We start from the raw sequence: 9,834 nt of genomic DNA, 5'->3' as shown, positions 1-9,834 counted from the left end.
GAGCATCGCTTCTGCCCCGCTGCGGGCTCCGAGCATCGCTTCTGCCCCGCTGCGGGCTCCGAGCATCGCTTCTGCCCCGCTGCGGGCTCCGAGCATCGCTTCTGCCCCTCTGCGGGCTCCGAGCATCGCTTCTGCCCCTCTGCGGGCTCCGAGCATCGCTTCTGCCCCTCTGCGGGCTCCGAGCATCGCTTCTCCCCGCCTGTGTCCCCGGCAGGGCCCGGGCCCCAATCTCTCCGCTCCGCATCCCCGTCCGAGCTGCTGGGGTTGGGGTTTTTGTGTACGGGGATCTGCCCCGCCAGCCCTCACCGACAGCGGCTTCGGGGACGCTTTGTGCCCCTCGGCTGCCCGGCGTGGTGGCATCCTCCTTCCTTCCCCACCGCGGGGATGCCCCGGCCGCGGCTCCTGCCTTCCTTCTCCTCCGGGAAGCACGGCCAGGCTCGGGCAGGGCTCTCCTCTGGCTCTTCCATGGGGTTGAGGTTGTTCAAAGCTCCCCCAGAGCCCCGCTGGAGGCGGGGGCCGGCTCCGGGCCGGTTCCCGGGGCAGGTCAAGCCCCGAGTCCCGCACGCTGCCCCTTCCTGGGACCGACGCCGGGCAAAACCCGGGCACCGCCACCGCCCCCGGGACGGGCTGGGGGCGATCCCTCTGTGAACGAGAACCCGGGTTCATACCCATGTGTTCATACCCACAGCTCAGTTCTTCCGGCAGATTTCTGGTGAAATCTGGCAAACCTGTGGCGCTGCTTCTGCCACTTCGTGCTGCTGTGCTTCTGTAGGAGCAGGAGAGGAACAGCAGCTGGTAACACAACTCACCAGCCCTCGAGGAGAAGCAGATCCATAAAAAACCCGGAGGTCTGAGAGAAGGTGGTAGGTAGCCGAGGACAGGACACAGGCACGCAGGGCAGCAGCAGCAATTTCATGTCAGTGGGAGCCAAAGTGTTCCCCAGCGCTCTCCAGAGCTGTGCCAGGACAGCTCCCCGAGGGGAAGAGTGAAATTCCCATTCCCTGAAACAATTCTCCCTCCACCTTGGCAGGCAGGTGTGCAGGTGCAGGTCTAATAAAGAGGGCTCCTGGGCAGGGGAGCAGCTGCCAGCACTGGAATTGTATTTGGTGTCTTCAGAGTTGCACTGCAGCTGCATCATTAATGCATTAATCATTAATTAATCAGTAATTAATTATAAATAGTTGTTCACATCTGAGTTTTGCAGGTGAGGATGCTGTGAAAGGGGAGAAATGTTGTTTTTTCAGAGTCTGTAGTATTTTTAAGCTCAAGTTGTCCCTGTTTGGCCTAAGGGCTGAAGGAGGGTCTGTGATCAAGTTCCTGAGGGGTCACAGAAAAATGTCTCTGTAAAAATGTCTCTGTATAAATCTCTGCCTTGTTGTCTCTGGAAGATCCCATCAATGGTTTGGCTTAGGGCTGCTTTTCCTGATTTACTGGTTTTGGGATGTCCAGGTAAAACTCCCGATGCAGTTTTCAGCCTCCTGGGGCTAAACTTTATCCCGAAGTTCAGAAGCTGTGGCCAGAGCTTGTGGGAAGAGCTGTGAACAGGTGCACACACTGGACTGAGCAGACCCACGGAAGCCAGCCTTGTACATTAAATATAAACACAGATCCAGCCTCCTCTTCCCCCAGCAGGAGTGTATTGTGTATTTAATTCGAGAGCCAACAGCATAGAGGGAGACATTGCCTGAAAGACAAATTTTTTTTTTTCCCAAAGAGCACTGTTACATCTTTTGCTTGGGCCCAGGAAATTTTCCTCCTGAACAAATGCAGAAATACGTTCTCTTTAGATCTGATGGAGGTTTGTTTTTGCTTTTACTGAACTCCCCTTTTAAATTTGCAGAGTATCTGGCCCTTGACATCCCTCCTGCATGAATTAAATCCAAATGCCTCTTGAGCACTGCCCAGGCAGGATTTCCCTCTCCTGCTGCTGTGGGAGAGCTCAGAATGGAGCCATTAACATTCACAGGGAGTCCAGGTGAAGTTCCAAACCATGAAGTGCTGGGTTGTTGCATGTGCACCATCATCAGCAACTCTTTGCTCAGTTAAAACAACTCCAGCCTTGTTCTACAACATCCAGGATAAATGCAAGTGCTCCCTTTATCTTTAGGATGACAGAACTTCTGAGGAGGTTAATGCTGGCATTTAAGTGTAATGACAATATTTAGGCTTCTGTTTTAACATGTTTTTGGGTGAAAGACAACACTTGGTGCTGTTGGTTTGTCCAAACCCCGTGTATTGGGTTACGTTTTCATGGTTCCTTCCTATGCCAAAGAGTTTCAGAGTTAAATTATTGCAACAAAAGTCGGTGAGTTAAAATATTTTAAATTAATTTTTTTGAAACAGTGAGTAAAGCATAATAATTAGCAGAGGAAACTGATAATGGGTATTTTAAGAATATTTTAAGAGTTTATGTTAAACTGCATGTTCTGTATTTTTACTATTTCTTTGCTACAAGAAGAGATGAAGACTAAATTCAGGAAAAGCATTAGCATAGACACTTTGTGAAAATGTTCATAAATCATCTTTTTAGCTTTCTCATATCAGACATGGGACTAAAAAACATACTTCTCAGAAACAATATTAGGAAGATAGGAACATGTCTAACCTCCAGTGTTAAGGGAAAGGATGATTTCTCAGGGATGACTACACCTGAAATCTGAAGCTGGGTGATGTTCAGGACTGGAATGTTGCTGCTGTTTTCAGTGCCTGCAAAAGTGAGAAGCTTTGAAATGGTTTCTTTTCTACTTACACAGACCTTGATCCCAGATTTCTTGTAGTTTATTGACATGCTGCAGATTCAGATTATTTCTGTGGTAAATTTCATCACTAAATTCTGACAAAACACTGAAATAACAGAGAGATAAAATTTGAATCAATTTATTTTATGATTTCTCAAGGAAGGTGTAGATAGCCATCCTTGCAGATGTGTTTGCATGGGGTAATTTTCTGGTTAATGAAGATTTCCAGGATAGTTTTCCACATACTTCCCTATCACAACTTTCAATTGATGCCACTGGATACAGCAATCAGTGCACCACAGTGACTTTTTCCCAACAGAATGTCCTCAGGGTGAGGAATTAATTATTCTTTGCTACAAATACCATTCACAGCCAACTTCTTTGTGCTGCTAGTCAAGCAAAAGGGATTTTAGATTTGCTTCTTCCAAAGGCATCCTCAGAAGCTCAGTATCCCTATTAAACCTCTTTTTTTCCAGTTCCTAAAATATCTCTACTTCCTTAGTGCAGCAGGGGAGATTGCAAAGCCCGTGAGCAAAAGTGTGTGAGAGAGAGCAGGAGAACTGGGGGAGGTCACAGCACATGCATAAAAAGATGTATTTTTACCTTCTCCATGATGAAAAAAGAAATAATTATGTATCAGTGTTGTGCTCAGGATGCTCACCTTTATTGCTGTCGCTCAGTTCAACTAAAATATATTTGTATTTATTCAGGAATACATCTAATTCAGACTAATCTGAACATGGTTTGGCCTGGTTTGAAAATGTTTGTGCTGGTATCAGTGAAATCTCCTATTCTTCCACTTGAGGAAGAAGTTATGGGGTTTTAACACATCCCGCTGATCTCGTGGAAGAATCTGCACCTTTTTCCATGCTTTGGCCATCCCATGCTGGGGGGATTGGTGCAAACTGCCCTCTGCTGATGGGGTGAGGTGTGAAACAACCTCCTGCACGAACTGGGATCCAGAGGAATGCAGAGCGAGCCCCTGGTCCCTGTGTGTGTATTCCACGTGCAGCCGGGGCTGGGAGCGCCAGGCATCCGTGGGGAGCAGCTCAGCAATAAGAGGGAAATTAAGCAACGGTAAAAACTTGTGAGCTGCAGTCATTTATCTCTTCTGGGGCTTCTGATTGAGACTTCTGGCCTCGGTGAGCTTTTTTCTTTGTCTCTGTGGAGAATATTATGCATCTTTTCTATGCAGGCCATAGGAAATAGTAGAGCAGTGATTGCACCAAGCCTTCAGGATTTCCCCTTTGTACAAGACTCAGCTTATTCATTTCATGCATCATTCACAGCTTGCTGTGCTGATTTCAAAAATTCTATACATCCACTCGACACAAAGGGGAGAGACAGAACATGGTGCTGGACGTGCCTTAGGTGCAGGGAACGACTGCTCCTGAATGCCATTTGCAGGGGAAGAAATCTTGAAAGTCAGTGGGAACTTTGCCCATTCAGAGTTCAGGATAAGACACTTGGCATTGATTTCATTTTCATTGTACTGTGCTGCCAAGTCAGAGAAGCTTCTCTTCCACAAGGTTAAGGGAAGATATTTTAATCCAAGTAATTCTTTTCTCTCTCTTTTATTTTTCCCTCTCCCTCCCTTTTTTCCCCCCCGTTTCGATTCACTGGGCAGTTTTGTTTTTACAGCCTGTAAACAGCAAACGTCATAGTAGGAATTCCTTTAACAAAACAAGTTATATTTCATAATTAAGCAAAAACTTCCTTTCCTTTAAACCTGAGTCTGTTAAACAGGTGAACATTTGTGAAACAGGTGTGAATTTTTTATGAGCATACCAGAGCTGGGATAGTAACTGAATGAAGTGCCATGGCCCTAAAGTTAAAGGAAGTAAAGTAGCTGAAAATACAGACTGGCAAACATTTGAATCAAGGTAATTCTGAGCAGTTTTCCAGGCATTCAGCAGGGCTGTGTGAGTGGCTGCAGGAAGGATTAGCCTTGCCTGTGCTCTCTGTCCTAAGAACCACTGAAGTTTCCCTGACTTGGATGATTTTCTGCAGAGCATGGAATATTATAATAAAGTTTTTTTTTAAACCATAGCAAAGTGAGGAGATCAACTCCTTTTGTTTCCTTCTGCTCTTCTCTCTACATTTCAGACCTTGCTTGTATCAATTCTGGCCAAGAACAAATGCTTTGATTTGAAAGTCTTATATAAGGAGGGACAAATAACTTTGGATTAATTGTTAAAGGCAATAAGGAATCTTTTGGTGGTTTTTTTTGTTTAGATAGCAGTAAAACAAAAAGATTATTGAAGGGTCTCAACTGTGGTGGCATTGGTGGATCTTCTGGAGGTTCTGGAGTAGGAAACACAATTGTTTTGGCTTCTAGCACAGAGCTGTCCATCTGTGCCCTGGAGTTATTTTGTTTTCAGTGACTGACAGGCCAGTTAATGACAGGACGAAGCCTGGGAGCTGCAGAGAAGCATGGAGCTGCCAAAATCTGGACTTCCTGTTACATGAAACTTTTCCCACAATCGTTTCCTTTGAATTATTCAAGAGAGGATTAGAATTTAGGCCAGCCTAAACTGAACTGAACAAGTTTTGATGAGGTTTTGCAGCCCTGTGCCTGGGCTCGGGTTCTGCACCTCCCTCCTCCGTCCTGCCCAGGTTCAGGAGCTGGCTGTGAACACAACCTCCACACCCAGGGGAGGACTGACCATACAGTCCTATCTTTTTTTGGGTGAAAACATTTTCACTGGACTGTCAGAATGGCAGCCCTGTGAAAGAGCCCAGTGTATGTTGTGATACACACAACCTCGAGAAAGTTCATTTCTCCTCACACTGAGCTTTCACCTTTCTTTCCAGACAGAACTACTTACCTCCAGCTTCTATCAAATTAGAGTTTGCACAGCTTCACACCAGAATTTTGTTGTTGCTGTTAAGGTATGAGGATATTGCCAGAGCTGGGTGCTGAGCATCTCTGTACCGTGCTCAGGTAGGACTGCAAGGAAAGGAAGGAGGAATAAAGAGAAATTCTCTCAGGAGTGGTGTTCTGAATGCATTGGCAGACTTTTGGTGCTTGGTCTGCTTCATCTTCAGTGCAAATAGGTGGGTAACAAATGTGGTTTTGTCTGTATCCACTTATTGGCAAGGTATTTTTAAGTGAAGCCAGAGATTCTGTACCAGGATGGACAAAGGACAATGTGGTGCTGAAATAAGGACAAATTAACTGTCTCTAAAGTCTGTGTGGTTACAGCACCAAATCCTCTGTTTGATTTGTGACAAGGACGTGGCTGAATGTGGTCCTTGGATGAGAAGCAGCCCATGGAGTCACCTCCTTGGTGGAATTCCAGACTGTGATGCCTGAGCTTGTTAATCTGTGGGAGAATTCCCTGAACAGCTCCTAATAAGAGCCACCATCAGCCATAGGTTTTTGTCTTGTGTTGCAATGCAAGATGTAACCAAAGGTACGAGTTCTGTTACCATCTGTTAAAACCTGGTGGGACAGTGATCTTTATCTCTTCCATAACTCACCCTTCATAATTCCAGGGGGATATCTTCTGTTAATGGTCCAGCTGTTCAAACCGGGTGGGGCAGTCTTCTTTATCTCTTCCACCACCCATCCTCCCTCCAGAGGAATATCCTCTGTTAATGGGCCACTGAGTCTCACTGCATGACTGATAAAATGACATCATCCCACTGGGAGATGCTCCACCCAGGGGGAGGAGCCAAGCATTCCTAACTGGATATAACCTGAGGTTTGGAACACCACAGTCAGGCATTCTCCACTGGATTCCCAGAGGAAGACCAGATCCATCTACACCAACAATGAACCTTCAGAGGAAAACTACACCCTTCTACAGGATCAATGCTTCAACACAACGTCTGGCTCTCCAGGAGGACTGCAGCCACCATTAAATGGGACTGCTACCAACATCCAACAGGGTGTTGAGTTGTGTTCTGACTCTGTCAGTGGCACTTTTGTACTACTGCATTTTAATTTGAATTTTCCTGGTGAAGAACTGTTATTCCTATTCCCTATTCCATACCTGAGAGCCCCTTGGTTTCAAGATTATAATAATTTAGAAGGGGGGCGAGGGGGGTTACATTTTTTCCATTTCAAGGGAGGTTCCTGCCTTCCTTAGCAGACACCTGTCTTTTCAAACCAAGACACTTTTGACACTGGCTTGCCCACAGAAGGACTGGGGAGGGAAAAAGCAAGCAGAACAGACCTTTATTGTCAGGGAGATAAAGTCATTAAAATTTAAGTCAAGGTTCTAAGCAGAGGCCTGAGCAGTTGAGGTGTGAGGGAGAGGATTTGGGTTTACCTTGCCTACCTAACGAGAAAAAACCCACTTGCAAATGGGGAAAGGGTGACTTCAATAAACTGCATCACAAAATTGTTGCCAAGATAACCCTCCAGCACTCCTCATTTTGATGTGCTCTAGGCTGGGAGTTTTTCAGGGGGACAAGCCGGGTTTTCCCCAGCTTCTGAAGCTTTAGCTGTGATTTTGATGATCACATTCATATATCTAAGCAGGTTTAACCGCAGTTTGTGCCTGCCTTAATTCCAAAGGCTGGAGCAGCCCAAAGGGAAGTGTGGGAAAGCAAATAGTAACCCCCAGCATGGGAGGTAAGTGAAAGCTGTGGCTCTGTGAAATGCATTGTTCCAGCTAAACTGAGACCCTCTGCTCCCCTTTGAAGCCTTGGAAGGCAGCTCATGAGCTGCACTGGTGCATGTGGAAGGGGGGACTAGAGGCAGGGCAGCAGTTTAAAACCAGGCTTTTATGATTTAATCACAAATATTCGCTCGCTGCAGGCCTGGGAATTACAGGTGTAGAAATTGTGGCAAATAGTACCAAGAGGGGATTTTCCGAGTCCCTTTAGTGAAGGGGGCAAGATGTAAAAAAGGAGAATGAGAACAGCTAATGGAGATGGAAGGGGAAAGTCCAAAGGTAATGGGATGAAAGGAGTTTATCACCTTGAAAAATGTGTTTCGCTTCTGAGGATTACATAAAACTGTAAAGGAAACAATGCAATGTTATTTTGTATTTAAAATAATCTACATTTTCTCTGTCTCCTAGTTATTTTTTCAACATGCACAATGTGGCCAGAATCTTATCCTTACCTTGAAGTGTGAGCTCAACAGAAAAAGCAGTTGTAGCTAATGAATGAGCAGGAACAATAGAGATCTACTGGCATTTGTCCCTAAAATCTCTGTGTGAAGGGGAGGATGGATGGGGGAGCTTTGAGAGGGAGCTAGCCCAGATCTGCTGAATTTCGATGAGGATTTTTCTAGTTTGTCTCCCATTCTGGTTGGCTGCATTATTATTTATCTCATCACTCAAATTGTGGTAGGTGCTGCTTGCCTTGGAGTATGAATAACAAAGCTGTTGGGCTCGGTAGAGTTCACTTATGCAGTAGGAGAGAATAATTCTCTCCTCTCCAGGAACTGCTGGGTAAAATTTAAGTCTTGGCTATGCCTCGAGGGTTTAGGGTAAAGGATCATAATGGTGCCATCTGACCTTAAAGTACAGAAGTATTTAAAAATATTCGGTTGTATATCAGGATTGTATCCAATTGCAGCCAATTAATTCCCCCTACATTCCCTTGTATCCCTGCAGTAACTTTTCCCGAAGTATAGGACATAAAACCTAGTTTAATAATTGTTGGATCAAGCAATAGAGAAAAAGAATGTGTGCCATCAGGTCTGCATGTTATCACACAAATGGTGCTGCCATAGCCTCAGTATTTAACCTCATATTCATTGTTAAACTTAGTCTGAAGGGAATTTAGTAGCAGCTTTCAGGTAAAATTTGACTAATCCTAAAATAACATTTTCACCTGAGACACCTGTCTGATCAAATCCTCCTTCCCTGGGCCCAGTGAAGACATCTTCAGGCTGGAGTATTTGTGGGTGGGACCAGCTGTTAAATGTTTGGCAACATTTCTGTTTCAGTGGCCTCAAGTACCCTCAGCATTTAGAGGGAAAGAGAAAACTCCCCGATGCTGAGGGTTCTGGTGAATGAGTATTGCAGGACAAGCTGAGGTCATTTCAGAGCCAGCAGGCAGCAAAAGTGTTTTTATCATGGAAATTGAGACCATCTAGAAATGTCCATGCACATCTGAGGTCATTGGGACCTGTGGATTTCTGTTCTTGCTGGCAGGTAGAGAAGATGGCAGATTTCACAATCCCTCAATCGTTTGTCATTTGCTCTTAAAGAATCTCTCAAATGTCCTGGCTGTGGCAGAGGCACTGTGCACATGGGTCTGGGATTTTTAATGAAGGAAAATTAATTGGGGAAAGGGAAGGTGAGCAGGAAGTTGATGCAGGTGTGTGTCTGGGCCAATTTGTCACTCAGAGAGCAGGTGGAGAAAACTGAGACCTCAGCTAAAAAAAAAATCACTGACGAGGTCTAAAAGACATTCTCAAGAAACATAGAGAGGTGGGTACAAAAGTGGGCGTGTGAAGGAGTATGGGATGGCCACTGAAGGGAGGTCTGAACTCTGCATAACACCTGAAGGATGCAAAAGGAAAAGTTTGTTCTGCTGGGTGGTTGCCTGTGACACAACCAGGAAAAATGGGAGGATTTCATGTCAGTAAAATAAAGGCAGATGTGCAATGTTCTCGCCAGGATTTTTCAGATGTTTAAGCAGGACTGGATAAAACATCTGTGAGCTGTAGAGAGGAATCTTGTCTTGGAAGAAGAGGAGATCAGTGTTTCATGGCTGTCCTTCCCATTCATTTGTAAAATAATTTATTTTCTCTGGTTGAAACATCCCTGATCAGGCGTGTTCCTCAATGTCTTGGAAGCCTGGGGGTGCTGTAGAAGGAGAGAACTTGTGGTTTGATGATGATTCTGAACTTTGGGTGGTTTTTTTGTGTTTTTTTTTGTTGTTTTTTGTTTGTTTTTTGTTTTTGTTTCATTTTTGTGGTTTTTTTTTTTGTTGTTGTTGATTTGTTTTTGTGGTTTTTTTTGTTTTTGTTTTTGTTTTGTTTTGTTTTGTTTTTTTGTTTTGTTTTTGTTTTCAATGCAACTCAGCCACATGAGGAAAAAGCTCCAGGGCCAGTCAGGCAGGGGCAGAGCCAGCAGTGATCCCTGGCCTCAGAGTGATGCTCTGCCCACCGTTTGGAAAGGAATTTTCC

This window comes from Parus major, chromosome 4A (genome assembly GCF_001522545.3).
Source record: "Parus major isolate Abel chromosome 4A, Parus_major1.1, whole genome shotgun sequence".
Lineage (NCBI taxonomy): Eukaryota > Metazoa > Chordata > Aves > Passeriformes > Paridae > Parus > Parus major.
The sequence above is the reverse complement of the archived record's forward strand: the minus strand, read 5'-3'. Positions refer to the sequence as shown.